Source organism: Falco peregrinus, chromosome 2 (assembly GCF_023634155.1).
Source record: "Falco peregrinus isolate bFalPer1 chromosome 2, bFalPer1.pri, whole genome shotgun sequence".
Taxonomy (NCBI): domain Eukaryota; kingdom Metazoa; phylum Chordata; class Aves; order Falconiformes; family Falconidae; genus Falco; species Falco peregrinus.
In genome coordinates, this window is record NC_073722.1 from 16732739 (window position 1) to 16756199 (window position 23461).

Genomic DNA, 23461 nt, shown 5'->3' on the forward strand with positions numbered 1-23461 from the left:
CATTACCTCTCCTGTTTACTATCTTTATCTCAAATTTCTTGGGCACCATATTGGGCATCAAAAAGGACTGTAGTGTTTTGGCCCTGGCTGAATGCCAGGTGCCCACCAAAGCTGATCTATCACTCCCCTCCTCAACCAGATGGCTGAGACTAAATATAACAAAAGGCCTGTAAGTTGAGATAAGGACAGGGAGACACTCAGCAATTACCATCACACTGCCACAGGGGTGCTACCACCATCATTGATTAGCTCGCCCTTGCCCAACGGTGGGGGTGGGGTCCGTCTTGGAGCCAGCTGGCATTGGCTCTGTCGGACATGGGGGAAGCTTCTGGCATCTTCTCACAGAAGCCACCTCTATAGCCCCCCTCACTACTAAAGCCTTGTCATGCAAACCCACTACAGCTTCTCTTACTCAAAGAGAAGAAATGAAGCCTACAGCACTCAGACACAGGCAAATTTCTATTTTAATATGATGGGTGGTTCTCCAACTTTGTTATATTTCCAAGAACATTGCATTTCAAGTTGATAGCAAGCTTGCTTCACAGGAACTATTACACTTGAGAACAGGCTCACATTAGCTGTATTTTGAAAACTATGCACAAGACAAACTAAAATAAAGTATTTTTTTCCTCAGGTGAAATGACAAACACAATCTACCTATTTTTTATTTATTTCTGTATAGCCAGCATCCTAAAACCAGGAAATTATGCACAATTACTTACATTACTTAAAATATCACTGTATTTTTACTAAATCTGAGCTTGTAATTTGGTTGTTTATTTTTATAACAGCAAGTACAACTCCAGAAGAGTCTGACAAGAAAAACTAATGAAATGTTAGGCTGGGGGCGGGAGTGGGGCAAGTATCATGCAAAGAAATACAAGTAGTTTGTATTCACTTAGGTCTCATCCTACCTCAAATTCTTGACGTTCAGTGCAAGCATCTTAGTTTTCAAATCCTCTCCTTGTAAGATATTACTAATAGGAGACGGCAAGTTCCTCTGCCTACAAGCCGCTGCCAGCCCATCATTAGTAAACATCCTTCTGGCAGTCAGGCGGTCCGCCTGGGCTTCACACCGCCAGCCCCAGCGCTGGCTGTACCAGCACACAGGCTGGTTTGATTGCAGAGCACAGCCTGTCCCTCCCGGCTAGCAGAGGGATGCAGGAAGGGGAGGAGGAACTGCGATGCTAAAGGGGAAAAGGGATTCCTCCTTTGGCCTTACAATGCCCAGGCCACAGTAAGTGATACAGCTGCTTCACAAAAATAAATTAAAATCACACAAGCAGCAGCAGAATGAGACAAAAAGCTGCATGTTCACGTAAAAAGACATCTGCTCTGCAACACAGTCACTGCAAATGAGAACAGCTTATACATGAATTTTGTAAAACAATTTTCCTAATTTTCTCATCTCATAGAAAAATAAATCTGTTTAATTTCTGTAACAATAGAACTAATTATTCTCAAAACAATAAAAGATGTACAAGTGACATTTCTTACCAGAATCTATATCAGATGCAATGTGGGTTTTCCTAACGTTAACTTAAAATTCTCTGCATGTTTTTTTTACACAGTGTTTACTATTCTAGTTTGCAATGCTATTTTCATGCACAACACCACCCAATCTAGAATAGCTAGTTCAGATCATAACTGCCAGGTGTTCTGGTTTAGTAACAACAACTATTCAGAAGTGGTAGAATTTCCCTGGGAAATCCATTATCAATAACTACAGTTACTTGCATGTTATGTCGTGCCACTACACTAACCCCTTTCTCCAGTAATAACCAAAGGCACAGAAAACAAATCAGGATTGACACTACAGCTCTCTGAAAAAAATTCTCCCAGTGCCACAGAAGGATGATCAAATGACTACAACAGTCACTCCTTTATAACTAAATTTATCCCAGAAAAGAGCCTGAATATTCACACAGTAATAGCACAATTACTGAAGCAGAATTATTGACAGTAATTGTATACAAAATGCACTGCACCATCATTTACAGCTATTGAAATTACTTACTAGTTAGTTATTGCAAGTCCTGGCTTCTGCAGTGCATCCGTGAAACTGTATGGACTCATTTGGACATCCTGCACCATGCTTGGCCATTTCTGGATGCAAACAACCTGGGGACAGAACTTACTCTCTGGAAGTGAAAGGACATGACTTTTTCAACACTTTCCCTTTTCTCTAGTTTCGTGTTCTTTTCAAGCTTTGATGGTAACCAGCACATAGAATAATGATAACTACTCTTGTTCATTTTTAAAACAAACACCACACAACAAACAGAGTGAAACGCAGCAATACGTTGCCAAACAAAAACACATTAAAAAATAGGTAATTAAATGCTGAATGCTATGATTTAATTGCAACAATAGTGCCGCAGCAAAGGCTTCTTCTCTTACACATCCATATATTCCTTTACATTTTTACCATACATTCCTTTCTTCAATTTGATTTTATCTCTCTGTCAGAATTTGCAGATGTTCCCTCAAGTACACATTCCCAGGTTGCTCAGTCTGGGAACAAGGAGTGAGAGAGGGAGGAAGGTGTTTGGGCTTTTTACATCAACTTGTTTGATAATAGCTGTCATTTGAACAAAGAAAGGATGCCCTGAAAGCAGAGTAATTTACATAGAGCTCAGAGGGATAGCAATATTCAGGTACCTGAAGTAAAGTGATTTATTCAAGCACTGTTACACATTACATAGAATGCATACAGACACACACATTCTCACAACACAGCCTTGGGTACAAGAGTTGTCCTGCATGTTGAAAAGAAACCATGTAACGGCACAGCCGCAGTGCTGACTTTACTTATGACCAAGTTCAAGAGATGGCATCACTGAAAAGAGTGACCAGTTCAACTCTGACAAATGGCACAGAAACAACAAAGTCAACTTAGCAAAGATGCACTTTGGTGTAAGGTACAGGGCTTTTCACAGTAGCTGTATGTTCCCTATCAAAAGAAGTATTTGTGCAAGCTTCCATATCAGAGGACTCAACAGAAGATTAAGCAAGATAGCCATCTCTCTACCACAGGAAAAAATTTCATCATGCTGAACCATGGAGCAAAGCAGAGAGCAGCAGCCTCTCACTAGCACTCCTCTCATGCAGGTATTACAGGGGTGACTTTTTTTATCTCCCCCCCCCCCCTTCTTTTTTAAAAAGAGTGACCTTTTAGCAGCATTGAAGAATAAACAGTATTTCTAATAAACTCCTGCTGCAATAAAGCCAGATGGCAGCCCACTGCTCCATTGTTTTTTCCTCATTTACAAAAATTGCTGCACATCCAAGTTTCATCTTGAACACTTTGAACAGTCATTCCTCCATCTACAGGAACATGCCTTTGAGACTTCTCCCAGGCAGCTCTTTGAAGTTATAATCAAACAAGAGAAAGCTATAAAACTAGGTTTACTGTGCCTCCAGTTTGTTTCAATTCATGGGACCTAGAGTCTTTCCAAGGGATTGCCTAAGGCTTGCCTTTCACAGGCTGTCACTTATCAGTAGAGTAGCTCTTCCAATACCCTCTATCTTGGACATAAGACAGCAACAAAACATTAACAGTATTCTTGCTATTCCAATTACACCACTGGTACACCTCGTCTCTGTTGGTCAGATCTATTTATTATGAAGTAAATTTGTGGTTTTGCTGAAAAAACATTTGCTAGGATACTGATGAGCCCTACTCCAAGAAGTCAGGAAAACGGCAGTAGTGATTACAGAACCAGAGAGCAGCATTTCCACCTAATTAACCTCAACAGAGGTAATTTTTTCCCTCGGTACATTTCACATCCATAGACAGGAGCATGTAAAAGGAAGTTTCAGGCATTAACCTATTACTAGCAAAAATTTTTGACCCAGTGTGAAATACTGGTGCTTACGTCTAAGGGAGACAGCAAATTAATCTTTCATGATAACCTGACAACTATGGGAAGCGCATTGTGTATGCAAAAGCACGGCACGTAAACATCCCTTTCTATCACAGCGAGCTTAAAACAAAGCCGTATGTCAGACTTCTCTAACACAATCCCAGACGACAACTATTTCTACCTTTCGTATCTTACTCCACAAAAACTCTCAAAAAATACAGTATAAGCCTTTCATCTTTTTTTATTCTCCATAATGTAGAATGTATTTTAAAAAAATATCTACACATATCAAGTCGAAGGGAGCAAGGCATTTTCTAGGAAAGAAAAAAAAAAAGTATATTTCTGTCAGATGCCCTTGTGGACAGATTGGGTTTTTTTGTTAATGAATAAAACATTTGAGACTGAAGAAGCTGCTCAGAGCTAGAATGAAAACACTGATGTTGGAATGCAGGATTTCATACAAAAGGATGTGTTTTGAGGTTTTTGTCTTTCTGTGTGATTTTGTTAAATTAGAAGTGATATCTCCCCTTGAACATTTTACAACTTTCAGTTTTATACCAGGTAAGATACAGATAGTGAGAGTATATGAATAACTAAAGCTGTCAGTAAGTAATGGCACCACTTACAATAACAGTTGTTAAACTCTACATGCCTCAAAGAGTGATGCCAACTAGCATTTCCTTGTATGAACAGGTCTTTTTCCACTGGGTCATCTCTTCATTTTCTGTGTCTGATGTGCTGCAGCATTTTTTTCCAGTTTTTTTATTATTTGCTCCAAAAGGATCTATATGTTCAAGGGTATCCTAGTAAAGCTTGGACATTACTCTTCATAAAGTAAGCTAACAAAGATTAGAAATCCTTTACAGTAACCAGACAGGTTTAATAGATTTTAATTCAACTGCTTTTATGGAAATTCACTTCTTTGCTTAGGAGCACTTCGACATGCCTACCTCCACCCCACCCCCTCCCCACCCACGTCATCAAATTTTACTTGCTACATTCATTTTTCATCAGCAAAACAAAGCATTACTGAATCTGATATTTATACGAGCTTTTTTGACCCATTAAGAAGAAATCCACTGGGTGGTAAATCCTCTTTAGCTTTACAAAAAATGTGAAAGTAAACTAGACTGAATATTCTACCTGCAAAAGGAAGCCTCTTGTAGGCCATAACAGTTGTAGCAGAACTATATAGCTATCAGGAAAAACAATTGCAGCAAGCAGTCTACCCAGCTTGTACATAATTCAAAGAAACAAACAAAATCAAAATTCAAGTCACTCAAGGCAAACGTAGAAATAACACTACCTTTGTGTGGCTAGAGAATGATCTCTCACAGCCTGCCATTCTATAGAAGAGCAGGAGTATTCTTCTCTCAAAGTAAAAATGAGAGGCTTGAAAAACTCAATAAGTAATCATGTATTATGATCTCATGTATTATGATCACTCACTCTCACCTTCTGTTGTTGTTTTTTTTTAATCTATCAATTAAAACCTCTAGGTTTAACGCAGCTTGACTCTGAGCACACCTCACACCACACAACTTTCTGTGACTTCCAACTATATATTTTTACAGCATCTACACAGAAAAACAAAATCCTAAATTTTGTTTGGGTAGAGCAATTTTAAACTGACCATGTCCTGACAGTGCCTGAATTAACTCTCTTTCTGTGACAGGCAAATGAACTGCTTCACACAGAATTTGTTGAAGAGTGTGCCAATTACAAATCAAAAGGCAACTTCTACAAAAGCTCTTAAGCATCCATGTCACTAACCTCTACAGCATTCCTGGGATCAGGGCAAACAGCTTCAAAAGACCAGGGCCCATTCCTTTCAGAGGTCTCTCTTCAACACCAAAGCTGTTCTTTCACTAGGTAAAGTAAAAGGGAAAAAGGTTAGAATATAAATGTGACAATAAAATCACAAAGCTTTGCCATTTTGAAACGGAAGAGTAGTCAGTCCTGTGACAACTGGACTTTCACAAACCATAGAAATCTTTTAAATAGCTCCTGAAAAATGAGCTATAGCAAACTAGAAATCGACACACAGCATTATGCTTAAACAAGCATTATCTTCCCAATTAAATGATACTCACTGAGAGCACATGAACTGCTAGAAGAGTTACTATGAAGTGCAAGTCCAGTAATTAATGAACTGACAGCCTGTGATCAGCAAGAGCACCCGTCTACGGAACTACATGATTTCTCATCATTGCAGCAGGGGAATAAGAACTAAACTGCATTGACTCCAACCCAGCCGAGCAACTGTGAAGCTACTGAATGCATCTAGCTTACCCTGGCCTCTCCCCTAGCTTTTCTGCTCCTTTTTTCAGAGTTTTAAAATGCTTACCTTCGATTGTGCAACTGGACACACACAAGCCAACAAGGGGCACTGAGTCTAAGCTCACTTCAGCATGACTCCATGAATCCATCACAAGATTCTCCAAAGCTAATCTAAGGCAGGTGGCAGAGGCAGCAAAACCACCACTATCCACTGTTGGACCTGGCAAACCAGGTACCCCGATGAAATGCTGCACCTCAGTTAATTAGCCATGAGGTGGCAGACCATTATTTTACCTCTTATTCCCAGTCGGCCCCATTGGGCACTAGTAGTTCAGATGTTCCTGCGCTACAGTGCACTGCACAGCACAGGCATATCTGAAGCAACTGGGAAAACTTTGCAATACAATTCACATCATTGTTGTTTAATTATTTCATACATTAAAAAGAGTGAGAAATATTTTAGCGGGGGGAAATCAACACAGGTCAAAACTAGCACCACAGCATCAGGTACCTTAGAAAGGCTTTGTGGGAGACAGGGCATTAATCTGACAAACTTGCTCAGAGAGAGGTTGCAGGGCTTAGTAACAATAAAACATTTTGTTACAACATTGTATGCACTAAAAACTTCGATAACTTGCTGGGAAGTGCAAGAGTTCACTATTAATAGCTAAAGCAAGAAGTCCTCTTCTAACTCCATTTTCCCTGAACATAAAATCCTCTGCTACTCCTGGGACAGGGAAGTCAATTAAAGCACACCATTTGAGACCTGGGAATGTACTTCTTTGTAAAACTAAGGGCCCTTACTTGAGTGAAGCCTGCTTTTAGAAAGAACACTCCTATTTTAATCTAGGAAATTAGTAAAGGCGTCTGAGCAACAAACCAGAAAAATACACCAACATGCCCCCAGTAAACAGGACAACAGGATAGTGAGTCCAATTTCCAGAGGGACCCATCCACTCAGTGCACTTCATGTGCTCACCCCAATAGCATTCTCAACAGCATCTTCATTACTTCAGCTCACCTACCTCTCCTACCCACAGCCCACACAGCATCCGCTTACAATTATTTTCTCAGGACATTAGCTCCAGCAACATATCTGCAGTGGTCACCCTAAAACTATATAAACTCAGACAAGCAGATATCCTAGAATCCAGTCTCATGTGTTTCACTGCATCCATGCCCATGATTTATGTGGTATCTTAGACGCTGCTTTGCCAGTGTGAAAATCCAGGTTCACATGAGGCCTGGGCAACATACCACAGGCCCACACTGCCACACAGTCACCCAGCCTAGAGAACCACCCTTACGGCACCCTCGCCGTACTCAATATGACGTGCTCGTGAAAAGCCTTTATCCTCTGCTTCTATCCACCTCATCTCCCCTCACTTATCCCAGCAACATGCAACTGTTGGTGGGGAAACATAAGGAGCCAGCAGCCAGTACCAGATATTGTATGTGTGCACAGGATGTGGAACAGTAGAAATTGGACCACAAAACCCAGAAACTGGACCAGAAAACCCAGCAAAAAGTAGGGTGAGCACTTTTATTTTTACCTCCACAAAAGCAACAATGTTTCACTCTGTTAAGAACTTGATTACATCACGAACAACCTCTCAGGTTCAAAATGACAGATTTTTATTTTTAAATACAGACAATGCCAATCTCAGGTAAGGTCTCCAAATCAGATCAGACTGCAATTAAGCCAAACTTAATTAACGCTTACTATATTTGCAAAACTCAAATGACCAGTGACACTACAAGTACTCAAAGCCCACAAGCTTACTTGAACAGAAATCGACGGTTAGTACCAGCATCTCCTCCAGCTAAAATAGTAAAAAAAACCACTGGGAACCCTGAAGACACCTTGCAATCCTCATTCATAGGCCTTATTTACTTGTCTAAGAGAAACTAGGTGCAGTAAAAAGTATGAATGAAGGGAGAACCAAGCAACCATGCCTCCAACCAGGTCTTTTGGGATCTGAACCATCTATAGTTTATCTATATTCCCATAGTACATTTGGAATGCCTTGTCTCTTTGAGTCTTGATTCCCTTACATATATCCTGCTTCCATATTTTAAGTTTGTTAGGGTCACAATGGCTTGAGAAATACTTCATAAAAAGCATCTGCACAGAATTGCTTTGATTTAGTCTCAAAACCAATTAACATGGGAGACAGGAGGTGCTGTTTAAACATAGTTAACAGAACTAAATAAATGCCTTCATTGGTGCCAAAAATAAACCACTCCCACTTTACTTAAATCAGCCAACCTACAGTATTGCCCAAGCTCAAATTTTCCCTATAGTCATCAGCTGAGCTACCAAAAGTGGCTGCAAAGCCAACAGCATGCTCCATTTATACTACAGCAAGGAGAAAATGGAAGTTTTCAACCTTGAATATCTCAAAATACCGACATCCTCCAAAGAAATATAACTAATTAACAAAATAGCTTCATTTTGAACCCACTGGTCACAAAAAGCAGAACTCTGGAAACACCCAAGAGAATTCAAGCAACACCAGTCTCCTCACATCCCCCATCCTAGTGAAGGCTCAGGAACATCCCAAGCAGAAATTGCAGCTAGTCTATGTCCTTCAACTATGCCACACTCAGACACAAACCCTGCTGCAAGTTGTGAGAAAGAACTCTTTCTGGTCAGTGCCAAGGGGCAGCATAGCTTCAAAACCTTCTACTTAATCGAGCCTCTGCTGTAAAGAAGAAACGCCGCTGGGAAATATACTGGTATGTTAAATGCTGAAAACAAAATCCTTTCTCTTCATGCTTGAGGAAAGGATTTATGTTTTCCAAACAATCAAAAATCACATTTACCTTTCTTAGAAGATTTCATACAGCATTCGCCCTCTCTCCATCTGAACTAGGTGCCTGACCCTCCACAGGGACAGTGGATCTCCTGGTGGCACACAGGCACAAAAGGGACTCCATGGCTGTGCTGCCCACAGGCTTCCTTACATATCTCTGTCCACTGAAAGGGTGCAGAAAGGAACGTAAGTTCACCCTGAATCAGACTGCACCTTTGTGCTGGTTTTGGCTGGGAAAGAGTTTTCCTCACAGTAGGGGGCTCTGCTTTGGATTTGTGCTGCAAATATTGTTCATGATCTGGGATGTTTTCATTATTGTTGAGCAGTGCTTACACAGAGTCAAGGCCTTTTCTAGTCCTCACACCATCCCACTAATGAGTAGGCTGGGGGTGCACAAGTAGTTGTGAGGAGATGCAGTTGGGACAGCAGATCCCAGGTGACCAAAGGGATCTATTCCATACCATACAACATCATGCTCAGCATATAAAGATGGGGGAAGAAGGAGGAAGGGGGGACATTCAGAGTGATGTTGTCTTGTCTTCTCAAGTAGCCGTTAATGTATCATGGAGCCCTGTTTTCCTGGAGATGGCTGAACACCTGTCTGCCGGTGGGAAGCAGTAAATGAATTCCTTGTTTTGCTTTGCTTGCACACGTGGCTTTGGCTTTACCTATTAACATGTCTTTATCTGAGGCCACGAGTTTTTTCACTTTTACCCTTTTGATTTTCTCTCCCCCATCCCACGGGGAGGGGAGTGAGTGAGTGAGCAGCTTTGTGGTGCTTAGTTGCCAGCTGGGGTTAAACCACCACCTTTCCAGACACACACTGAGAAGACATGTGGCACCTTGCTCTCTGTCTAATGGCTTTCCCATTTGCAGATCCCACACTATCCAAAGGCTGCTGAAACCCACAATGGAAGAGAAGCATAGCTAAGAACCAAACTACCCATCTCATATTAGGTGTTTTCGCATGAACATTTCAAAAGCATATCAAGTGGAAATTACCTCATGAAAAGTAAATGACAAGTAACAAATATAATAGAGTTGCCACGTTTCCACTTGCTGTGCAAAACAAGTACATTTTCCTGATTTCTCATCCACCAGAATCCACCTTCACTGATGTACATACAGGCAGTAGGTGATTCAGCAGATGCCAGCACAACTGAGAAGCCACACTGCCAGCTCCCAGCTCTGAGTCACTTCGTTTTCTTGACCCACCACCGAACTCTGGCAGTAGCCACATCTATTACTTTCCAGAAATCAAGTGTCATTCAGAAAACAAGTTTTAGTCACCAAGAACACTCCCACCCATGGCTTACATAAAACTCCCTGTTGTACTGACAGGCTTCCTTAGGTTCATAGAGTTAGAATGTCATTAACCACTATTTTTTCAAAACATAATATTAGGGTGGCCAGCTTAAGCATAACCAATAAAAACACAAATGACACTTCACAACAGTTACCACCAAGTTTAACAGACATTTTCTTTTTCAGACAACTCCCAATGTATAGGCATTTCTTGAAGAGTTCACGTATGTAATTTGTATAATTACACAAGATCATAAAAATATTTTTCCATCAAATGAATAGAAGTTTTGAGGGTTTTTTAACTATGTAATACAATGGGTCATCATATATTTTATAACAAATGCACTTTTTTATTATAAACATCTTTCTGTTAAGATAAAGGATACAGTCAACTGAACTTTAACTACTGCTTATCCAAAAATTCTTCTTCAGAATTGACGCTGATAAGTTTAAATCAATTTCTAATAATATGTATGTACGATTTCAATAATTTTTCTTAGCTCCCATTACTACTTTGTCTTTGTCATTTAAAAAATGTGCCTGCTGTAACATAAAACATTTACACTCCTGCATCCCACTAGGTATTCCACCAGGAAGCTTTAATTAGGTCTGTATTTTAATTCTGACTGAACATCTCAGTACTTCGAGGCACTGTTTCAAGAGTTTAACAAATCAAGTAGAGTTTGATCATTACCCTTACCAGACATCCCACAAAAGTGTGGAATAACAAATCTCAGCAATCACAAACAGCTTGGTTCCTGCAAAGAAGCAAATTGATAAAATAACATCATAAAATGCAGGGGTTTGTACCTCTCATTTCTGAAAAAGAAATACAAATGCTGTGCAGACTTCCAGTTTAGCAGCACCTCCCTCATTTAAGATATTTTGCAAGTATTCCTCCATGGATAAACTACGTTTATCAAGTTTACACATACTGTACGGGTGCCATCATAATATAAGAAAATGAAAGCCCTAAAATACGTGAAGTCCTTCAGTCTACCACCTCAGGGGAGGTAGGGGATGGAGATCCATGCAGCAGCAAAGATGCAAAGATTATTAATGTGTTAGAAACCACAGAAGTGCCTGAGAACACTGCACATCAGAATTTGGGCTTCTCCCTGCAAAAGGGTGGTGGATCAATAGCCCAACTAAAGTGCATCTACACCAACTCCCAAAGCACGGTCAATGAACAGGAGGAGCTGGAAGCCACTGTACAGCAGGAAAACTATGACATAGTTGCCATCATGGAAACATGGAAGGATGACTCACATAACTAGGGTGCTGCAACAGATGGCTATAAACTCTTCAGAAGGGACAGGCAAGGAAGGAGAGGTAGCAGGGTGGTTCTTTATAATAGGGAGTGTTTTGATTGTCTAGAGCTTAATGATAGTGATGACAGGGTTGAGTGTTTATTGGTAAAAATCAGAAGGAAGGCCAACAAGGCAGATATCACGGTGGGAGTCTGGTATAGACCACCCAACCAGGATGAAGAGGCAGATGAAATATTCTGTAAGCAACTGGGAGAAGTCTCAGAATTGCTAGCCCTTGTTCTTGCGTGGGACTTCAGCTTACCAGATGTCTGCTGGAAATACAGTGCAGCACAGAGGAAACAGCCTAGGAGGTTCCTGGAGTGTGTGGGACGACTTCCTGACACAGCTGGTGAGTGAGCCAACAAGGAAAGGCACCCTGCTGGACCTGTGGCTTGGGAACAGAGAAGGACTTGTGGGTGGTGTGATGGCTGGAGGCCATCTTGGGCGTAGTGATCATGAAATGATAGTTACCGATTTTCGGAGAAGTAAGGAGAGGGGGCGCAGCAGAACTGCTACCCTGGTCTTCCAGAGGGCAGACTTCAGCCTGTTTAGAAGACCAGTTAACAGAGTCCTTTGGGAGAAAGACATAGAAAGGTAAAGGAGTCCAGGAAGACTGGGCATTCTTCAAGCAGGGAATCTTAAAGGTGCAGGAACAGGCCATCCCCATGTGTCAAAAGACAACCTGGTGGGGAAGAACACAGGCCTGGCTGAACAGAGAGCTTTTGCTGGAACTCAGGGGGAAAAAAGCAAAGAAGTTTATGACCTTTAGAAGAAGGGGCAGGCAACTCTGGAGGACGACAAGGATGTCATGAGGTTAGGCAGGGAGACAATTAGAAAGGCCAAAGCCCAGCTAGAACTTAGACTGGCTACTGCCAGACAACATAATTAAAATGTTTCTATACATACATCAGCAATAAAAAGAGGACTAAGGAAAATCCCCATCCTTTACTGGATGTGGGGAGAGACATATCGACAAAGGATGAAGAAAAGGCTGGGGTAATTACTGCCTTCTTTGCCTCAGCCTTTAATAGTAAGACCAGTTGTTCTCCAGGTACCCAGCCCCCTGAGCTGGAAGACAGGGAGGGGGAGCAGAATGAAGCCACCATAATCCAAGGGGAAATGGTCAGTGACCTGCTACACCACTTCAACACACACACAAGTCTATGGGGCAGGATGGGACCACCGAGGGTACTGAGGGAGCTGGGGAACCGCGCACTCAGCCATTTGCCATCATTTACCAGCAGACCTGGCGAAACAGGGAGGTTCCAGTAGAGCAGAGGTTACCAAATGTGATGTCCATCTACAGGAAGGGCCAGAAGGAGGGTCTGGGAAGCTACAGGCCTGTCAGCCTGACCTCAGTGCCAGGGATGATTATAGAGAAAATCATCCTCAGCGCCATCACACAGCATGTACAGGGCAACCAGGTGATCAGGCCCAAAGAGCAGGGTTTTATGAAAGGCAGGTCCTGCTTGATGAACCTGATCTTCTCCAGCAAGTGACCCACTTCGTGGATCAGGGAAAGGCTGTGGGTGCTGTCTACCTGGACTTCAGTAAAGCCTTTGACACCGTGTCCCACAGCATCTCCTGGGGAAACCGGCTGCTCGCGGCCTGTACGTGTGCGCTCCGGGCTGGGTAAAAGGCTGGCTGGCTGGCCGAGCCCAAAGGGGGGTGGGGAATGGAGCCACATCCAGCTGGCGGCCGGGCACACGTGGTGTTCCCCAGGGCTCAGCGCTGGGGCCGGTCCTGGTTCGTGTCTCTGTCTGTGATCTGGGCGAGGGGATCGAGTGCACCCCCAGCGAGTCTGCAGCCAACACCCGGCTGGGCAGGGGTGCTGATCTGCTGGAGGGCAGGAGGCTCTGCAGAGGGGTCTGGGCAGGCTGGATCCACGGGCCCAGGCCACTTGGATGAGGTTCCACAAGGCCGAGTGCCGGGTCCTGCCCTGGGGTCACACCGGCCCCACGCAGCGCTCCAGGCCGGGGCAGAGCGGCTGGGAAGTGCCTGGGGGGAAAGGGCCTGGGGGTGCTGGTGGGCAGCCGGCTGGGCATGAGCCAGCACCGTGCCCAGGTGGCCAGGAGGGCCAGCAGCATCCCGGCTTGTGTCAGCAACAGCGTGGCCAGCGGGACCAGGGCAGTGACCGTCCCCCTGCACTGGGCACGGGTGAGGCCGCCCCTGGAATCCTGTGTTCAGGTTTGGGCCCCTCGCTGCAGGAGGGACACTGAGGGGCTGGAGCGTGTCCAGAGACGGGCAGCGGGGCTGGGGAAGGGGCTGGGGCACAAGTGTTGTGAGGGGCGGCTGAGGGAGCCGGGGTGTTTAGCCTGGAGAAAAGGAGGCTCAGGGGGGGCTTATCGCTCTCTGCGACTGCCTGACAGGAGGCTGTAGGCAGGTCGGGGTCGGTCTCTTCTCCCAAGTAACAAGCAACAGGGCAAAAGGAAATGGCCTCAAGTTGTGCCAGGGGAGGTTTAGACTGGAGGTTAGTAAAAACTTATTCACTGAAAAGGCTGTCAAGCATGGGAACAGGCTGCCCAGGGAGGTGGTTGAGTCTCCATCCCTGGAGGTATTTAAAAGACGTGTAGATGTGGTGCTTAGGGACATGGTTTAGTGGTGGACTTGGCAGTGCTGGGTTAATGGCTGGACTTGATGAGCTTAAAGGTCTTTTCTGACCTAAAGAATTCTATGATTCTATGTATAGCATCAGGTTTCTTCTGTGATACACACACAGGTATTCAACAGAAACCTGTTCAGACCTAACCAGCCATTTTCCTATCTGTTTCCATGTTTTGCAAAATTACATGTTATATCAGAGAGAAGTGGAGGAAGACATTACATACAAATAAAATGCACATCAGTTGGAGCTAAACAAGGCATTGATGTTGAAGCCCAAAACAGTAGTTGCTAGGAATTACAGTAACTGAGTGCTAATACTTACTCCATGTCCTGCCTTCAACTGAAAGAAATCAAAGGGATCATAAACATTACATGACCCAAATCCGATTTCTGCCTTTTCTAGTAGAGATGTGTGCTTAGCACACATTCTCTGGATCACTGGTGCACTTGCAGATGCACTACAATGGATATGAAGCCAAAGCCCATCTTTAGCCAGATGAGGTGACAGGTCAGGACCATATACCAACAGGAGCACATATCTGAATTCACGTTGGCTACAACGATGAGCAGTAAGTTAGGTAACAATATATTTCTGCCGTACATAGAATCTGAGAAAGGAATACAAATGCTGGCAATACCTTGTCTAAGCACCTCCAGCTATTTTAACAGTAGGATCAGGTTAAAAGTGCCAGATGTTTCCCTCTGACAAAGAAAACACCTTTAGAGACCACAGAAGGGTCAGCCTCATTTAATCCCAAACAAACAAGCAAACACACACACACAAAAAAACCCACACCGAACAGGCTTCAGGTTCTGGCTCCCGCCAAGGCCCTCCTCCTTTACTGTTTCTTACTCACTACTTCTGCTAAATCAAGCTCTAGCATTGTAAACCTGAATGCAGGAAAGCTACCACATCTGTTTTCTTCAATAACAATTCAAAAGTCCATCAACCTGGGTACTTTCTTCTCATCACAGGCTTCACTGGATTCTTTTGCTTTTTGTTTTTCAAATACAACCATTGCCATTCTTGTCGTACTTCCAAATTAACACGTATTTCCAAGCGAAGACTCCTTTAACGTCCTCATGCTCAAGAAAGATGAAGGAAGAAATGCATTAAGGCACATGCACCACCTTCTCATATATCATCTCCAGAGGTTCACAGTAGACGACAGCAAAAATGACACACAGGAGTCTACCTACACCCGTCACCACAGATGATGAAAATTATTTAACCAAACTATTACTCCATCCATCTTCAACTTAGAACAGAGTATGTTCATCCATAACGCTGTGTTCTTGCTGTCCCTAAGAGCAAATGCAAGACAACTTGGTAAGCAATCAACACTAGAAAGATAATACAAGCCAAGGGCAGGGAAGAAACACCGCCAACACCTTACACACAACTTTCTGGAGGTGGAGGGGGAAGATCTTGTATGTGGTCATCTAAATTACAAATGCAGACACTAAGAAAGCATGATTCAGGACAGAAAATTCTGCGTAGATGATGTCCTGTCTCCAAGCTCCAGAAATGCACATAAGAACAGATAAGCACCGTAAGCAGATGAAACGTCTACTTCTCATACATAATGACAGACACACTGTTTAAGCATGAAATCCCAATTACAACCACACTACAACAATGTGAATGCTTTAGTTTGTATTCCCAACAACTAATCATGTTTAGAGAGGAGGAAAAAAAGTAAAAAAAAAAAAGTAAAAAAAAAAAAAAGAAAAAACAAAAGGAAGATATCCCACTGAGAGACAATGTCAATCTTCAAAACTTAGATGCCCTCAACCCAACAGCAAAGAGGCAGGCCTTCACGAATGGGGTCATTATGACAGATCATTACAGCTACCTTACTAGGTACAGCTCCTAAACATTGCTCCTTTCCACTGAAGTCATCCAAGAGGTAAAAGCAATCAAACTACAGCACCCTGACAGATGGTATCGCAGGCACCATGCACTCCTATGCCTTTCAGACAATAGTCCCTTCTTATCTGAAAAATTCTAATCTTTAAAGGTTCACATTTCAGCCGATGGTTTTCAACACAGCAAAGGGCTGAGAACATATGTATGTGAAGTGCCAACCAGGTACAACAAAAGACGACATCACCCTAGAGAAAGTGCTCAAGCTGCAGTGCATTCACATCTCCAGAAGCATCCTATACACAGAGAGGCAGAACACCAAGAAAGAACTTCAACAATTTGGCACTGGGTATAATTTAAAAGCAAGGAAAATTTAACACCAACAGCTCAAGCTTTTTTAAAGCAAGACAAGGAAAGTCAAGGAAATAAATCCAGTCTCATTTACTGCAAGCAAGCTCTGCTGGAGAGGCCAAGTCTTGCTTCAGTGTTACTGCAGTCATTTGGAAGAGTCAGGATGACTTAATGCAACCCGATTTCTATGCTACTGCAAAGAAGTAGTGCTCCATACACTGTGCATTTACGTTAAGTCAAGGCCAAAATTAGACTGAAAAAGGAACAAGAAAACTGCTGTATACGCTTGATGTTACTTCGCTCTTTAATTACTTCCTAATTAAATTTGCATGCTTTGATAGTATCTACTATTATAAGTTGATGCTCCAAATGGAAATAAATGGTAATTCCCCCTCCAAATGAACCGTCAAAACCATGTACATTTAAATAGATTAGTAAAATTTATTTCAAGTTGTCTTCAGAATATTTTCATCTACTGTACTCAATCCTCAATTTCCATGTCTTTGCCAAGAATGCATTAATCCACAATCATCCATAAACAGCCGTATGCTCTTAACAGCAAAGAAATGCTGCTCTTGCAGAAATAAATAGCAATCCGTTCAGTGCTAAAGTCAAGATGCTTCCTACACAGATATGCTGAACTGACTTGCAGGTCACCTGTGACAATGTTTCATTAATTAAACTGCTTGATAAGGTGCATTATCTTTTTACACAGACATTTTTAAATTATGTAATTGGGTCTTGATGTTACACCACTATGATTCCTTTCATACAAATACTGGATGTCGTTTACAGGCCCAAAGTTTGCTCAGCACAGGGTCATCTTACATGAGGTTGCTCAGAGGTCCAGATGAATTCTGAGCATCTCCAAGGGTGGAAAGCCCATTAACTCTTTGAGAAACCAGCTCCACTGTCTGACTTCCTTCATGGTGTAAATTTTTATCCTAGCCGTAACTTGCCTTGTTGCTGCTTGTGTTCACTGCCTCTCATCTTATCCCTGTGGATCTCCAAGAGGGTAAGAACAGTCAAGCTTTCTACAGTGGTTATCTCTCCTAAAATAAAGATTAGTGATCATGTACATACTTTCTAAGTTGATCAAATATCAAAAGACAGGGCCCTTAATCAGATCAGACAAATACATATTCAAATATTAAGTCTGTATTGTTTACACATGCTATCATTCTATTTATAAAAGAGTAAAATAAACCTTTATGAACACACATATCATTTTCCTTCATCAAATAGGAAACAAAAACTAGAATAACAGAGAGGGGTTCTCTGTTTATTTCAGGAAGCTAAGGCCTTGCTAGTCCTTTAGCTCTCCACAGGAATGAATAAAACCCTCTGGATACTGTGACAAACCCTGATTATCTAAGTTACTGGTATCTAAAATTCTGAAATCCAAAGGTCAGATACCTCACTGGAGGACAGATTCTCTGGCACATCTGTAAGAACAGATCAGCCACCTTGATGATATTTGTATGCTTGCAACACAATTTTAAGCACTACGTGCAATTGTCATGGTGGCAGTGGGACGGTTACTTGTTTCTTTTATGAAGAGAAGCATAAAGGTTATTCTAAATAATACACCCAAAAGTAAATGAAAGATTTTTTTGTCATTAGTCCACACACCAGCTTGCTTAATAGAGCTGCACTCACTGATCTTCTATTTCGTAATGTAATAAATATCACTATGCTATCCCTGTCATTAATTCCAAGCTCATAATCATTTTTATTTACTTTAATTAAACACAAAGTTACAACTTTCTAACAAGGACTGAAGGCTGACCTATATTAAGAGGTGCCACAGGCCACTGGCAAACCAAAGACAAAACCAGGCTTTTCACAGCACTGCATGGCAGAAGATGAGAGACAAGAGGCATACACTGATACAAGAGGTTCAGGCTGCATATAAAGAGGAGCCTTTTTCCCCCACCGAGGGCAGAGAGGCACTGGAACAGGACCCAGAGAGGCTATGCTGTCTCCAGCCTTGGAGGTTTTCAAGACACAACAGGATCAAGCCCAGTGCAACTTGGTGCCATCTCACATCTGGTCCAGCTGTGAGCAGGAGACTGGACTACAGGCCTGCTGAGGTTTCTTCCAACCTGAAAGACCTTGAGAGGTTCTTTTCCCCACTGTCACATATATAGCAAGTCTTAATCCCAGTGCTGACTTACTGTTCTGCTTTCCCCAGTCTCTCAATAGTATGGATTCTTTTAACTCTCTTCAACAGCCTTCAGCTTCCTGCCTGTTCTACTGCTTTACAACTTCTGCTGTCTTACAACAGCAAAAGTAACCTTTCCACCAGTAGACATAATTTTCTCCCCAGGCATCTGCTTGGGAGCCAGATTAACAGTCACTGAGTCTGCAGTAAACAAAAACCAGGAAAAAAAGAACAGAAAGCAGACATACTACAGGACATGTTGGGCAGAGGACAGGCCCTCCTAAGCATACAGACCTTCTGACTAGCAGAATATTTTGTATTTGATCTCATCCGGCCCTAGAAGATGCAAGCAGGTTCCTCAAGACTCATTCCAGCTGCCATGTCCTGTCACACGAGTTCTGTGACAAGTTTTTCTCCAGCACCCTCAATGCTGGAGAATACCCACACTAACAACCCTTCCTTTACAATGATCACAGAGAACCGTGGCAGGGCAACATTTTGGTGGTCCTACCTAGAGTCAAGTTGAATCAACGGTACAGCCCAAAAGCAGCTGCCCTGCTGACCCACCTTTTACATTTGTGTGATGCTGTACTTCAGGTAGAATTTTCACGAGGGCAAGAGCTGACCTTGCATCTGTGAATCTGTGGTTTTTGTCCATCTGCGACACAGAGAGATCGCTCCACAGATAACGGAGAGGTAGATGTGCTTCCTAGCCAGCAACTCTTGCCTACATGCAACTCCTCAACACTGTCCTCATCCAAAAGCCTAGAAAAAGGCTTCACAATATGCAGAGCACCAAGCCATTTGCTCAGCATGTGTTGCATGAAAAGAAAATTAGGGCAGCAGGCAAAGCAGCCGCCACCCTCCAGGTAACTGGCCAGCTATGCTGCACACATTTCCCACCAGTCCTCCTGCCCTGGGCTAAGCACACTGCTTTCAGGCCATGAGCTGCACAGCCAGTGTCCAAGTGTTCCGAGGAACCAGAAGAAACACATCTACAGAGGTGGTTTCATTTCTGGGTTCCCAGCTAGATATTTCTGTTCTACAAGAAGTCTTTTCTGGTCAGCAACCTTGGACTCAAAGGCTTGAAGCGCATGTATTCCAAAAAATCGTTTCCTCCCTGCTACATTAAATGTTACTGTTCTCAGAAGGTCCCTGGGTCACATCTCTTTTGGCTAGAGAATTTTGTCTGCTCAGACAGCGTTAAGGCAATAAGCAGCCTGAGCATCAGAAGTACAGATCAGTATATATTTAAATGTTTAAGAATATCCTGAAGATTCTGTTCAACATTGCAACCAAACAAGTCGAAGGTGACTATACCTAAATCCTAATAATAAAAGGTTTATTTATTTGTTCTATCACACACTACACCAGGAATCTTAGCTCCCAGAGCCTGTTTCCAAGGCACATGTACAGCTATAAAACATTTCTGTAGGTCTTGTGGTGCTAGCCATCTCACTGTGATCTGCCAACCTTCACTTCTCAAAAGTGCTACAGAATTCCAATTCTCATGTCACCGATTAATCTTTTTACCCAGCTCCTCAAACTCCCATCTGTAACCAGTCATTTGTACTCTGTGAGTTTGCAAGGCTAGCATACCCTCAGCTCTCTCCAAGTCCAAGTCATTTCTAGCTTAACTGAAGTAAAAAAGCATGTTAGAAAAGGAGCATTAAGTCAACAATTTCCACAAATGTCTATTTTACTGCACAGTTCACCAGCGCCTTATTCCAGTAGCTACCTGGAAACAAAGCAAATCACTGAACTACTACCACCATCCTGACAGGAGATACACCTTCCGAATAGTGTCCAAGATTATTTAGTATATTCCTGGGAGAGCTTGTTCTACAGACTGCCTGCAAAGTCCTCACAGCTTTGGGTTCCCCTTTCTTGGCAGCTACCAGGGATCTCATTTTTAATCAAACTTTTCCTGTCTTGACCAGCTTAATACAAGTGTTAGAAAAAAAAATTTAAAAAGTCCTAACACCATCAGACTAAAACAACACTGAATATCCCAGTAACTGTTTCAACCTGCAATGTGGAATCTAAGTGTCCAAAGTAAAATGTCATCTTTTAATTTAGCGACCCTTAAGTTGAACAGAAGACTAGCTCTTACAGACATTTTGGGGGGTTGGACAAAATCAAGCTAACTGATTTTTCTTTGTTCTTGAACCAAAGGGAAACTAAGGTACTGCAGATCAAGTCCTAAAAAGAAATGTGTCTAAATGGAGCCACTCTTAAAGTCATCTGCAAAAATTATGACCACATACTTTTCCTTTTCCAGAAGTAGCTCTCAGCACTTCAAAAATGCTAGTCCAAGTTTTGCGAAAGGACTTTACTCTGCAAATAGGAGAGCTCAATGGAATGCTCAGCTCACAGGCTTTAATTTGTTAAAGCATCACAGCTAAATTTTCATTGTCTGCATATTTAAAATATTTCCATACAGTGGATCTCCTGCTGTCAAATTCACATTCAAAAATCAAACCGACTTTCCTCAGTGTCTTCCCAGCAATCTCTTCATTCCTCAGCTGATTCATCTCTTCTTCCTTTCTTCTGAGATGTTAGATCCAAGAGAGCGTGCACAGGCCAACAAAGATATTTAATAACACACATTCCTGATCATTATTAACTTGAATTGAATTCAGACCACTAAATAATACCCACTTTTATTGTCCAATTAACAGTCTAACTTGATGTATTGCCTAGCAATCCTAAAAAGTTGAAAGCAAAAGAATGCAGAGAACAGATTTAGTTTTCAGTGTTTTCTTCCTGTCCAAGCATGTATTCCACACAAACAGAAGTTGTCCTGCCAAGATTTCAGACATGAAGTCTTCACACACAAAAAAATGGATGAATTAAAGCCTTTCCCTTTGAAGTGCAAGATCTGTAAAAATCAGTAGGAAGCAAGTTTCAGATCTGGATCATTTCAAATGGGTAAGTTATAACACACACAGGAAAAAAAACCCAAAACACCAACCTATATTAAAGACACTGAATAACTTAAGTCCATGACATGCCACTTGCCAAAACTGCAATGTCTCTTCAGTGATTCAGTAACCTCACAATTTTAGTGGTCTGTATGGCCAACCATGAAAAAATATCTTAAGAGAAAACTATCAACAGATCATAATTTTAACTCATTTTCCACAGTCATCCAGTTTTCCCTGTTACCATGGGCACAGAATCACATATCTATTAGTAAATATTTCTAAAAGATACCTAGCTACTGCATTTACACAAGCATGAATTTTAAGTTTCCAGCTGGACTTCTGTCTTCTTTTGTGGGGGGAGGGGGCTGTTGGTTTTGGTTTTGGTTTCTTGCTGATTGAGGGAGAGGGGATAACATTTAGAAAGAGGAATATAGCAACTACTTGATACAGCTTGATCCTTCCTTTCCCTTAACACATTCTTACTCAGTTTGCTCTGAGGAATCTCTTCTTCCTCTGCCTGTAAGCCACCATTATCATTCTTTTACAATTTCTACCTCTACTATGCATCTGAAGTATTTACCAAATTTTAAAAATCCTACTATTCTTACACTAAATGCAATCTAAGTTGGTTGCAATTGTTTTTCCTATTGCACAGTTAAAATTACTTGAAAATTCTGCACTAGAAATATCGAGTAAAACAAAAGACATGATTCTGGCTAAAATTATCTGTGCCATAACCAAAGCATACAAAAAATATGTCCATAGTGGGAAAAAATTCCGCCCAACTGAACACCACAGAATTTCATTACCGTTCTACTTTATAAGAAATAAGTGAATATGAAGTAAAAGGAAAGCTTACAAAGGCTGTTAACACCATTTAAACTGTTATTTATGTTCTGATTTATTATTCAGAAAAAAAAAAAGTGTTCTTACAGTTAGTTTGAAAAATATCATTAAAGACAACAGATAATCATAATTCGATGACCGTAGATTCCTACGAATCCTGTAAAGAAACGTCACTTTTGGCTAGTTGCCCACGGCATTAGAATAATCATAATAAAACAAAGTTTGCATGGTGTTACTTTGAAGGAACTGGGCTTTTCACAACACAGTCAGAAGGCTTTAGGTTCATTATGATAAAATGAGGAACACTGCTGAACTCTGCGAAGTACCACAATAATCACATTTACAATCTCAGATTTATTTAAGCAGAGCTCAAGAAAGGTATCACAGAATGAGGAAACACCATACAAGACAAGTCATTAAGCTTACTGATGTCACCACCTTCCTAGTTTAGCAGGACTTCACTTTTTTTTTTTTTTTTGTTAAAAACACTTAACCCAGATACTAGACCTCTAGACCTGCATGCTTTTCAATTTCCAAACACCACAGGTCTTCATATTGTAACCCAGGTTTGCCAGATCTCAAGTTAGAATTAGGTTTTTTTAAAGAGATCTGTTTCAGCAATATTTTGCTGCCTTTGCAATGAAACATCACCACCCCGGTTATCCTCCTGATCAAGATTTTAAGCATAAACAGCCTTTAAACAGCGTGATCAAGTACCACTTGAATAAAATTCTCTCTCTACCAGGTAACACAATTGAGATTTACTCTTGTAAGAGTGAAGCTGCAATGGACAGATTAGTTTGAACTCTCTTTGAAGAGAATTAACCTTTCATGGATATGCCCTTAGTAGTTATACAGAAAATCCAAACAGCGCTTACTGATCAAGAAATTTTTCAAGAATATTACTGAACTTAAGCTGCTGTTCATTTCCAGTGTGTTCCTAGCATCACTGTAAATTGGTATCAACCCTCACCTGCAACTTGATAGAAGCACATGTAAAATTATTATTTTCCATTGCTTTCAACAGAAAATAAACTCTCCAATAACCAAACTCAACATTATACTAAGGCTCAAGAAGATAAAGGGGAGACACAGGCAACTGCAACTTGGAAATCACCAGATTTA

General features: G+C 41.8%; 1 protein-coding gene across 4 annotated transcripts in view; it reads right to left on the minus strand.

The window, feature by feature from the left end:
• WDFY3 (WD repeat and FYVE domain containing 3) overlaps positions 1-23461 on the minus strand; it is a 185231-nt gene that overhangs the window by 139201 nt on the left and 22569 nt on the right. For all 4 annotated transcript variants that reach the window (XM_055796848.1, XM_055796846.1, XM_055796847.1 and 1 more), the window contains exon 2: positions 5640-5734. The gene's annotated coding sequence lies outside the window, so the exon portion shown is untranslated. The remainder of the gene's footprint in view (positions 1-5639; positions 5735-23461) is intronic.